Source organism: Pongo abelii, chromosome 3, assembly GCF_028885655.2.
Source record: "Pongo abelii isolate AG06213 chromosome 3, NHGRI_mPonAbe1-v2.0_pri, whole genome shotgun sequence".
Lineage (NCBI taxonomy): Eukaryota > Metazoa > Chordata > Mammalia > Primates > Hominidae > Pongo > Pongo abelii.
In genome coordinates this window covers 129,270,208-129,282,223 of record NC_071988.2, presented here as the reverse complement: position 1 = coordinate 129,282,223, position 12,016 = coordinate 129,270,208, and the positions used below count along the sequence as shown (strand labels likewise).

The following is a 12,016-nucleotide window of genomic DNA, read 5'->3' as shown; positions in this document are numbered from 1 at the left end:
TTCTGACATGGCTGGAGATATTTTCCCCATTGTCTTGGGGATGAACATTCGGCTCCTCATTACTTATGCAGATTTCTGCAGCCAGCTTGCATTTGTCCTCAAAAAATGCGTTTTTCTTTTCTACTGCATCATCAGGCTGCAAATTTTCCTAACTTTTATGCTGTTTTCCTTTTAAAATGAAATGCTCTTAACAGCACCCAAGTCATCTCTTGAATGCTTTGCTGCTTAGAAATTTCTTCCTCCAGATACCCTAAATCATCTCTCTCAAGTTCAAAGTTCCACAGATCTCTAGAGTAGGGGCAAAATGTCACTAGTCTCTTTGCTAAAACATAACAAGAGTTACCTTTGCTCCAGTTCCCACCAACAAGTTCCTCATCTCTATCTGAGACCACCTCAGCCTGGACCTTATCAGTATCAGCATTTTTGTCAAAGCCTTTCAACAAGTCTCTAAGAGGTTCTAAACTTTCCCACATTTTGGTGTCTTCTGAGCCATCCAAACTGTTCCAATCTCTGCCTGTTACCCAGTTCCAAAGTCGCATCCTCATTTTTGGATATCTTTTCAGCAACACCCACTCTTGGTACCAATTTACTGTATTAGTCTGTTTTCATGCTGCTGATAAAGATATACCCAAGACTGGGAAGAAAAAGGTTTAATGGGACTTACAGTTGCACATGGCTGGGGAGGCCTCAGAATCACGGTGGGATGCGAAAGGCACTTCTCACATGGTGGCGGTAAGAGAAAATGAGGAAGATGCAAAAACAGAAACCCCTGATAAAACCACTAGACCTCGTGAGACTTATTCACTACCATGAGAATAGTACAGGGGAAACTGCCCCCATGATTCAAATTATTTCCCACTGGGTCCTTCCCACAACACGTGGGAATTATGGAAGTACAATTCAAGATGAGGTTTGGGTGGGGGCACAGAGCCAAACCACATCATGTCTCAAGGAGCTTATAATCATACACACCAGCAATTATAGTTCAGTGTTAAGAGGGGTAATAGTAGATAGAATACTGTATGATTGAATAGTGATGGAACAGAGGAAGGAATAAACTAGATATTGGGGATGGCATTAGAGATAGGAGGTGAGAGGAGGTAAGAAATGCTTCACAGCAGAGGTGAACTCTGAGTTCAGTTTTGTATCATGAGCACTTGTTTTCTGAGTAGAAAAGGTAGGAAAACATATTCCTAGCAAACAGAAATACATAAAACAGTTGGACATATTTCAGAGACTGTTCCTTGGATACAGCTTGGGTGAAAAATGCCAAGTGTGGGAAGCAGTGAGAAATGAGGCAGAAGGAATAAGCAGGGCCCTTCACTTAAGATAAAATGAGAGCCTGACTTAGTCCAATGGCAGTAGGGACAGATGAGAGAACAGGGCAGAATCAAGAAATATTTATGTGGTAGAACTGACAGGGTTGTTTGATTCTCTGGATGTAGAGGTGGAGAAGAAAGGAGAACTTGCACAGACCTCCAAATTCCTGATTTGGATGAGACAAATGGATGGATGGTAGCACTGGTAATGGAGACAAGGTAGAAGGAGGTGGGAGGATTCCAGTTAGTCTGTTCTTGGGGGTGTGGAGGATGGGGCAGCCTATCAAGTTGGCTCTTACAGAATATTTGCATTTGTAGAATATCAAATAGGATCTTCAAGTAAAGATGCAGGAACTGGGTATAGAATTCTGGCTGAGATCAGCTTTTTATGATCATACTTTCTATGATGAAATAATCTTTTGTGATCTGGCCTTGAAGATTCAGCATTTATAAAGGGATAGCAGATTATACATGGAAGTTGTGTACTGGCATTCAGGCAAATGGAAACAAAATACCACTAGGAAAAGAAATAGAAGGAAAAATGCAAAAAAAGTGGATCATGGAATCATTAGTGAGAAATTGATACATAGAATAAATGGAGAATATGAGTAAGTGGATTGTGAATAAAAATATTCATTAGGAAGTGGTATAGAGTGGCATATGGATGTGTTGGGAAAAATTAGAGGTAGTAGTTGATATGCATATACACACATATTTTTTGCTCCACATTATTTAGATCTCACTATTTAGGAATAACTCCTTTATTTAAGTCTACAAAAACTGAAGGGTACCACAGATACTCCTCCAACCACAAACAGCTAGAGTGTGACATCACACCTTAACTCCACTAATTCAGAAACTCCCACCAGAATTGAACATGTAGAAAGAGATGCAAAGTTCTAGAGACAATGCATTGTGAGTTCGTGGTGGCAAGGACAGAGCTGGGATTCTGGAGGCAGCAACTGTCTAGTGGAGATGGTACCCATGGAGGTGGGGTCTCGTGTAGAAGTGCTGTCCTATCTAGAATATTCCAGGGACATAACCTTGGCTGGGTCCTCTACTACCAACTTACTTTCATTCTTGAACCACTTTCTAAACCTCATTCTTTTGCATTTTTCATCAATTCTGTAAAATACCCAGTAGCCCTCCCATAAATTCTCTACAAAGACTGAAGGGTATCACAGATACTCCTAAATTAACTGGAGTAAGTTTCTATCATTTGTTACCAAGAACCCTGACCATGACAGGTGGCACGTGAAAAAAAGTGTACTTTTCATAAAATTCTTGATACTGCCAAATCTCTAGATGATTTTTACTGTCAACAGTGTATTTTAAAAGCTAAACATACAAGGGGGAAAAGACATTTTAAAAAATACTTGGCAGTCAAGAAACAGCATCCTTTCAAGACTACACCAATATACTTATTAAGGTGAGAATGAGAAGATGAGAAATTAACAGCACTGGGGTGAAATATGGTCTAGAAAGTAACCATGTGTTCTATCAGGCAATTGTCGTTAGTGTAGTCCCCTCTGTGACCTCCTGCCTCCAGCTCACCAGAGGGGGACCTGGTGAGAACATGATTCCAGACTCCTGTGCCCATGGGGTAAGTCACCCACTTGTATGTTCCAGACAGAAAAGAAAATAAAAGCAACCAATGATTTCCACCAGTTCACAGGTTGGTATTTGAGTCTTTACAAATCTAATATATGCAGAAATTTCATTTTTCCTCTTCCAGTTCATAAAAATAAGCTCAAACCAATGTTTAAAACATTCAACCCTCATATCAAACCTCTCCTGCCAAGTGGTCTTGGAAATCTCAGTGCCATTTTTATCTATTCATTAGCTGGAAAAGTGAATGGAAAAATATATTTTTTTAAAGGAAGAAGGAAAATTGCAATCATCTTGGCAGAAATATAATGTTTGAAATCTGTCAATTCTCTATTTCACTATGATAACCAGGACCACATATTTGAGTTCCGTTTCCATCCAAGAGGGGAACAATTATGTCTTTCTCTTGGAAGTCAACATTCAAATTCTTTATCAGGGAAAATTCAGAAGTCATGCTTCCCACATATGATATATCCTTATCAGCACATATACATCCAGGAGTGGGTTGGCTTGCAAAGTAAGGAGGTATTTGCCCGCTGGGCTTCTTTTATGTGTGGAGTGTATTTCTTAGAAGGCCTGCAAGCCTTTTTGGTTGTATTTCTGCAGGATCGCATTTTCTATTCCACACAGTCTTGTCCTGAATATAATTATATATAAGTTGCGCAAAAAATACCCTGCCCACCTAACTCTCAGTCAGTCTTTTTCTAGACTGAGCTAAAATCTGGCCTCCCTTAATGATACGCATTTGAGGACTACAACTGAGCAGAGGCAGGGTAAGACTGAAGCCTTCTTATCCCCACTTTCTGCTCCCCATGATTCCCAAGCGAAATGGCACCAGACTTTAGGGCCTAGATTTAAGGAACTGAAATAAGAAGCATGGAAAATTTTATCATGAACTTTTATCTCCCAGACCTGTACCAGCACTGGGCGTCTATAATGATCTTTATTAAGAAGGGGAAAACATCTACACTGAAATAAGAAGACCAATGTCCTCTCTGCTTCCCTTAACCTTGGCTTATCCAGTCTGAGAATCATGTGTTCTCCCCAAGAAGATAACTGCTCTTGTCCTCCCAAGAGAAAAGTAATTGTATGTTAAAAGCAAACTTAGTGGGACCTTGCTGCATAATCACTTCTCCAAGAAAAAACAGCCAAGTTAGAGTAATTCAAAGGGAAGACTGAGCTATGTCTGACACATTTCTGGAATCACCATCTGGCTGCCCTGAAGCCTGCTTTAAGTGAGTTTTCAACCTGAGCATATGGCCAGTGCTATTTTGTGTGATCCAGGGCCACATGTATATGTTCTATACAGGCACATATATAGGAATTTGACTTTTGATATGTTGTAAGCAATTTCTAATGGGCTACTCATAGCAATAAAGAATTTTGAGTAAGAAATCAGTTAAAAATTTAATTACTTAGGAGAAAATGTTTTGGCGTAACAGAAGACAAAAGTTTAAGAGAATATAGTTTTGTGATTAAGAATTCAGATTCTGAAGTCAAACCATTAATTCCTCCTTGGTTTTTGACTTTCAGCTTTATTAGGCCTCAGTTTCCTTGTTTGTGACGCAAAAGTTATAGTCAGGAATTAAATGAAATACTGCATTAAAGAACTGCTGCTTTTATTAATAATTACTTACTTTTAAAATACAGTCTTTGGGCCAAGAAATACAGTGATATCAAAATTGACAAGACTAGACCTTGGAATCTTTGCTTCATAGTACCACTCTCTAGCTCACTGAGCCAAGTGACTAAATATAATGACACGGATACATTCCAAGAAATGTGTCCTTAGGTGATTTTGTCATTGTGCAAACATCATAGAGTTGACTTAATCCTAGATGGTACAGCCTACTACACACCTAGGCTATATGGTATAGCCTGTTGCTCCTAGGCTACAAAACTGAACAGCATGTTACTGTACTGAATACTATAGGCAATTGTAGTAAAATGGTAAGTATTTGTGTATGTAAACATAGAAATGGTACAGTAAAAATACAGCATTACAGTCTTATGGGACTACCCTCTGTAGGTATGTAGTCAGTCTAGGAATATAGTCTGTTGTTTACTAAAACATCCTTGTGCTGCACGTGACTGTAGAGGTACATGGTAGATACAAATCCAAAGGCAGTCAAAACACGGTATTCTTGGTTCAGCTGCACTTCTTTTTCCTTGTGTCCAACTTCTCTAGTGTTTCTTAGATTTTTTATAAAAGTATATTTTTACAAGGGGAAAAAGCAGAAAAGTGGAAACATTTGTCTAAAACAAGCATAGACAAATTCAAATGTAATAGAAAAAAATTGAAAAAAATGATAGCCCTTTGGGAAAGCAGAATCAAGTGTCTTTCAATACAGGTAGTGGAATATCAGAATTAGAAACATAGATTATTCTCAACATTATATTTAATTAAGAAGGTCTGCTTTAATTGTGTTCATTGGTTATATTAAAGCTGCATTTTATAAGCATTACAATTTTCATTTAAAAATTCAATTTGATACTTCTCATCAAAGCATAAAATCTTACATACATTTAATCTTTAGAATTGAACTAACTATAAATGGTGCTTCATGTGTTAGCTCATTATTTGTATAGTCTGGATATTAACAGGTATCGGGAATATGGGAATATGAAATACAAAATTGTATATTGTTTCCCAGAGTTTTCCACACATATATTTTTTTCCCGCTTCACGTAGTCAAAAGATCTCATGGCTATGACTAGGATGATGACCAAAGTATAGCATAAAGTTTAAATTCATCTTGAATAAACAGCAAATTCTTAATAATGGCTAACATTTACTGAGTGCTAACTGCTCTTTTTGCCAGCCATTGTGCAAAGTGCTTTGCATATACTATTTTATTTAATGCTTGTAACAACACTGGGCGCATAGTAAGGAATAGTAAGAAAGGAGTAGGAAAAAACAAGAGTTCTAAATTGAGAATTGAAAGAAAAATGAAAAGTACAATATAATTTTGTAGAAAGGGAAATTTAAAACTTAAATTTGACTTTAGTAAAGAGGTTAGGCATAAGATAAATGTGTACAAATCAAAATTCTCTGTGTTAATAATAATAGACTACAAATGAAAATGCCCCAATGACAGCCATAAAACTTGTAAAATGCTTATTAACAAAACTAAGAAAAAAAACCAGGGACTGCTTGAATACAACTGTAAAATGTTAGGAAAAGACAGAAAACAAGGTCTGAAAAAATAGAAGGGTATATCATGGTTTTAGGTGAAAAGACAATATAAAAACATCAATCTTTCTAAAATAAATAAATGTTTGGGGAAATTGCAATTAAAACCTCAATGATTTCTTTTGGGAATTAGAGAAAATAGTTTTATTAGTTCATCTGGAATAATAAATACCAAGAACTGATGAGAAAGTTATGATGAAAAAGTGAGGAGAGACTTAACTGTCAGACCCAATGACTCACAAAAGATATTAAGTAGTTGTCTTAAGACACCGAGTTTTGGGTTGCTTTGTTATACAGCAATAGCTTTTGTAGGGGACAAAAAATATGCTCCATCTACTAATGTTCTCTGGCTAGGGCCCTATAAATTAGACTAAAAAAAGGTTAACAAGAGAAAAACAGTTTATTAATGGATGCAGTGCACAGCAAGGCAGAAACCTCTTGATGAGTAGTTGAAATGAAAGAAAGGCTAGAATTTGGCTTAGATAGCATATTTTGTTTTATTTGTATTTATTTATTTTTGAGAGGGGGCCGATCTTAGCTCATTGTAACCTCCACCTCCCAGGTTCAAGTAGTTTTCCTGCCTTAGCCTCCCCAGTAGCTGGGAATACAAGCGCATGCTACCCAGCTAATTTTTTAATTTTTAGTAGAGACTGGGTTTCACCATGTTGGCCAGGCTGGTCTCAAACTCCTGACCTCAGGTGATCCATCTGCCTCAGCCTCCCAAAGTGCTGGGATTACGGATGTGAGCCACTGCGCCTGGCCAATAGCATTTTAATGAAAACAAACAAACAAACAAACATTGGTAAAGAAACAAAACAAAAAGGGTTTCAGGCTTTCAAAGGTGGTGCTGTGGTTTGAATTTGCCTCCCAAAGTTCATGTGTTGGAAACTTAATCCCCAAGGCAACAGTGTTTAGAGGTAACATCTTAATAGGTGATTAGGACATGAGGGCTCTGCTCTCAGAAATGGATTAATGCTGTTAATGCAGGACTGGGTTGTTATCTTGGAAGTAGGTACCTGATAAAAGATTGAGTTCAGCCCCCTTCTCTTCCTCACAAGAGTGCCCACTTGCACTTCTACCTTCTGCCATGGGATAATGCCACAAGAAGACCCTCTCCAGGTGTCACCCCTTCAATCTTGGACTTTCTAGCCTCTAGAACCATAAGAAACAGATCTCTGTTCTTTATAAATTACCTACCCTCAGGTATTCTGTTATAGCAGCACAAAATGGACTAAGACAAGTGGCAAATAGAGGGAGGGTGAATATGTGGGAGAAATGAATGGAGTAAGATTTGTTTGTTCAGGTCCATCTTGGTGCAGACTTTCCATCTCCTTCATGGCCATCAAGGAGAGGACATTCATGCCAGTTCTCACTTCTCAGAATTGTCTGCGTTTAGTTGGATGTGGAAAGCTCCAGGAAGACTTCTTTATACATCTGTTGATTCTCATATGCCTCCAACTCAAAATAATTTTTATGCCAAAGTGGCATATTTTGGGATGCCATATTCTGATACCTTACACTAATTAAAACAAGTATTAAGGCCAATATGTTCTAACTCAGCTGTGATTGTACTCATCAGCAGAGGAAGGCTGGGGAAATTTGGGTTGTGATAAAGGTAAAGAAAATTAAAGGAATCTGAAACTGGAGCTAGAAGCTTTACAATTAGAAGAATGCCTGATAGATTAATTAGAATAGTAGTGTCAAGAAATAAACTGGAATCAGGCAACAGTGTATATTTTTTAAAAATAGGGTTGAATTACTGAACTATAAAATATTTCAATATATCCTTAATACAATGAGGAAAAACAAACTAGCTAGAATTCTGTAGACCAGCAGTCAGCAAATGACCTGGCTCACTGCCTTGTTCTGCAAATAAAGTTTTATTGCAACATAGCTATGCCCATCTGTTTATGTATTATCTGTGGCTTCTTTCAAGATCCAACAGAAGAGGTGAGGAGTTCAAGACAGAGATCTTACAGCCTGAAAAGCTGAAAATATTTACTATTTAACTCTTTAAGGAAGAAGTTTGCCAACCCCTGCTCCAGACCAAGAATTAATTCTACATCATGGGGTCTGCATATCAGAGTTTCCACCTAAAAGAAGGAGACAGGTTTGGGGAACATAGCATTACATATAATGTTTAGTTTGTATATCGTGCCTTTCTATTCCCTTCTCTGACTTGGAGGGAATAAGTAGGGTAGGGGGAGATGACAAAGGGAAGAGACCATAACTCTCCAGCAGATTTAACCCCTCAAAGTCAAAGAAATCTGTGTGGTGCTTGTTCAATTGCCTCCTATTCTAGGAGTGAGATTGGATGTCTACGGCTATAAAATGTCTAAACAATTCAATTAAGTGTCAGACATTCAGTCTGACTCAGTTTGGGGCCTTGTGGACTGATCTGTTTACTGAATAGAGTTTTTGTATTTATTTATGTATTTATTTATGTATTTATTTATTTAAGATAGAGTCTTGCTCTGTCACCCAGGCTGGAATGCGGTGGTGCGATCTTGGCTCACTGCAACCTTCACCTCCTGGGTTCAAGCGATTCTCCTTCCCCAACTTCCCAAGTAGCTGGGATTACAGACATGTGCCACCACCCCCAGCTAATTTTTGTACTTTTAGTAGAGACAGGGTTTCACCATGTTGGCCAGGCTGGTCTTGAACTCCTGATCTCGTGATGCACCCACCTCGGCCTCCCAAAGTGCTGGCATTACAGGTGTGAGCCACTGCGCCTGGCCTAGATCAGAGTTTTTTAGCACTGTGTCGATCCATCAACCCAATTCTGGTAATGGAAACTAAAGACCTGTAAATACAGATAAATATATTGTTTTAAGATACAGTGCAGAGAATAAAAATACAGATAATTATATTGTTTATAGATACAATGCAGAGAATAAAAATAAATATGAAATTTAATAAGCAATTATTCTAGTAGTTTTTTTCACTTCTAAACATATGATGACTGTCCAGGCAGTTACAGATTTATAAGGGTTCGTGACTAGAATGTCAGGTTAGGCAGGGCACAGTGACTCACATCTGTAATCCCTGCACTTTGGGAGGCCGAGATGAGTGGATCACCTGAGGTCAGGGGTTCAAGACCAGCCTGGCCAACATGATAAAACTCCATCTTTACTAAAAATACAAAAAATTAGCCGGGCATGATGGTGGGCGCCTGTAATCCCAGCTACTTGGGCAGCTGAGGTTAAGAGAATTGCTCGAACCCAGGAGTCAGAGGTTGCAGTGAGCCGAGATCATGCCATTGCACTCCAGCCTGGGTAACAAGAGTGAAACTCCATCTTAAAAAACAAAATAAACAAACAAAGAAACAGAATGTCAGGTTTATCAGCAGAAACACCCAGATCATGCATAGAAACAGGGTACATGATCTGAGGTTCCTATGAGAACATTCACCTTTGTGCTTCCTGACTTCCATGTTTTAAATGGTGTCTTGTGCATTGTATTAGTACTTTTTTTTTTTGCATTTAGTTTCCTTTTAAAAATTGAGAACAAAAGAAAAATTTTAATGTTCCAATCTCTCAGGGAAATCACCGTATACCACATAATAGCTATATTTGAGGTCTTAGGGTTCTAAAAATATTTTTGTCTTTGGGAAAATAGGGAAGGGATTTGGTTCCTTTTATTCATATCTCAAATGGATTAAAAATATTGTGCCCAAAGTTTGCATAAAAATTTTCTCTTGCTGCCTGAAACAACCAAAAGAGAACAAAGAACCTCAATACAGAAAACTAAAGTATAATACAGCTTAGAGACACACTTGAAAACTCAGTTTTGAGTGATTAAAGTTACATTAAATAGAAACTTTTAAAGGCAATCTTTTTAGAAAATCATCAGAGAAGATATTACAAAAGCAAAGGGCTCTGTTTACAGGCACTATATCTATAATATCTATAATGTTACGTTAAATGTGATTTTTTTAAAAAGTGAAAGTACCTGTTCCAGAATTTTCCATGTATAATAGTAGGTGTCCAACATTTATTTGCTTTCTTCCCTTTTCAGGTAGACACTAGGAGTTACCTAGTGTTTATTTCACCTTCTTTATAGACAGGATCCTGATTCTGTTGAGGTTGGCAACATACTAAGCCCTAGTGTTGGGTCATGATCACTTGGACTGATCATGACAGCCTTGTTCCCAGCTTTCCCAGGCTCTGTGGTGGCTATGAGAGGCCATGGGACAAGTTTGGGCCAGGAGACCTAAACAGAATTTTGTTTGGGAGGAGGCTTTTTTTTCCCTTATAAAAGAGAGTGGACACTGCTAACCATAAAGTAATTCCTTTTTTTTTTTTCTGTCTGGTAGGCAGACTCAACAATGCTTCCTCAGCAAGCTGTATAACAAGACATGATGGATGTCATTTAACAATTTCTGTTTGGTTGTATTTAACTGAGAAAAGTCTAAAGACATGTTTTTCAAATTGTGGCCTTGGCCCACTTGTATTAAATTCACCTGGGTTGGTATTTCTGAATTGAAGCCAGGAATATGCATTTTAAATATGTGCTTTGTGTCATTCTTATGCACCTAAAATTTAATATTTGGTGGCATAAAATCTGAGATGAATTTTTAAAAAGTTATCATATGTTGTGATTTGGATATGCATTCCAAATGAACACTTTAATAAGATTTGTACTTGACTATCAGCTCCAGAAGTGAGGATTTTACGGAGAAGTTATTATTTAGAATCAAAGAGTAAAGCCCTGGTCCCTTGGACATTTTGAGAATATTTAAGTTGAGAGTAAACATGATATTTTCAGCTAAAGCCAGGGTAGAACAAAGATGGTCCCCTCCTGAACTAGGGCTCTGATAAATTGTTTCTCCTTTGTTAGTGAGGCTTAAAAATGTTTGCTTTCCCACAAATAATTCTCAGGAATTCCTGAGGTTCCTAAGAGCCCATAAAATCTTAGAACAGAATACAACCACCACTAACAATAGCAATAAGAACATTTTTAATGTTATTTTGGCTTCCATGTTACTGCTATGGATTTATAGTTTGCTTGATGCAAGGCTTTTGCAGGAATTGACAGAACACTTTCCAGAGAATTCTGGAAAACTGAAAGTTCCACTTTTCAGCTCCTTAGCTGAAAGCCTCATAATAATTAAACAGGCCTTTAAGTTAGCAGACATCATGAGGTTCCTATAGACTGCTCCAGATTCCCCCAAAGTTGATCCTACCTTACAAGCCCCTCTGACACTAGGAGGAAAGCCCAGGTAGTCCCATGTGTTGTAGGCTTCCTTTCGTACTCTCAGCTGAACTGGAAAACATGGGAAAACAAGTCACACTGCGGGCATTTTCTCTTCAGGACCAAGCCAATCTCCCATTCTCCGTGATTGCATCTCTCTTTCTCCATGGCTCTCCTGCTGCAACGGCAAGGTTATAAAATATGAAAGACAGGAACACTTCAGTCTCAGAAATATGCTCCTTATCAGAGGCCTTGGGGCAAGCTTTTAAATGTTAGCATTTTTTTTTTTCTGAACTTTGCTTCAAGCTCTGAGGAATGCAAGGCAACCCTGCCACACTTCACGGGGCTAGCATCCTCTTGCCACTAGACACAGCTCATTCCCTCTTTGGTTGCCAAAAATCATTTGTGGAAGATTCCAATATTGAAGTAACCCACAGGCATGACTCTGGGAGGTTGGAAGTCAGAATCTTAGCTCTATCCAAGCAAGCGACCCTTTAAGAGAACCAAGACTTCTGGTTCTGAGAACATATTTAAAAATGAAATAGATTTTAAAAGGTTAGAGAAAATCTTATTATAAAAAATAAGAATATGGGAAATATTTGTAAATCATAAAAAATTTTTAAAAAAGAATAAAATACAACCAGTGAAAAAGCCAACATGGGAAAATATTCAGCTATAGCAGATTTATTCTGAATGCAAAATT

At 37.9% G+C, this 12,016-nt stretch overlaps 1 long non-coding RNA gene across 1 annotated transcript; it reads right to left on the bottom strand.

Annotated features, from left to right (window-relative positions):
- Positions 1 to 4,529: 4,529 nt before the first annotated feature.
- Positions 4,530 to 11,552, bottom strand: LOC129058856 (uncharacterized). The gene is made up of 3 exons (XR_010139757.1): positions 11,306 to 11,552; positions 8,808 to 8,923; positions 4,530 to 8,213 (listed from the first exon to the last, which is right to left on the bottom strand). It is a non-coding gene; the product is annotated as an uncharacterized LOC129058856 (long non-coding RNA).
- Between the last annotated feature and the right edge of the window lie 464 nt (positions 11,553 to 12,016).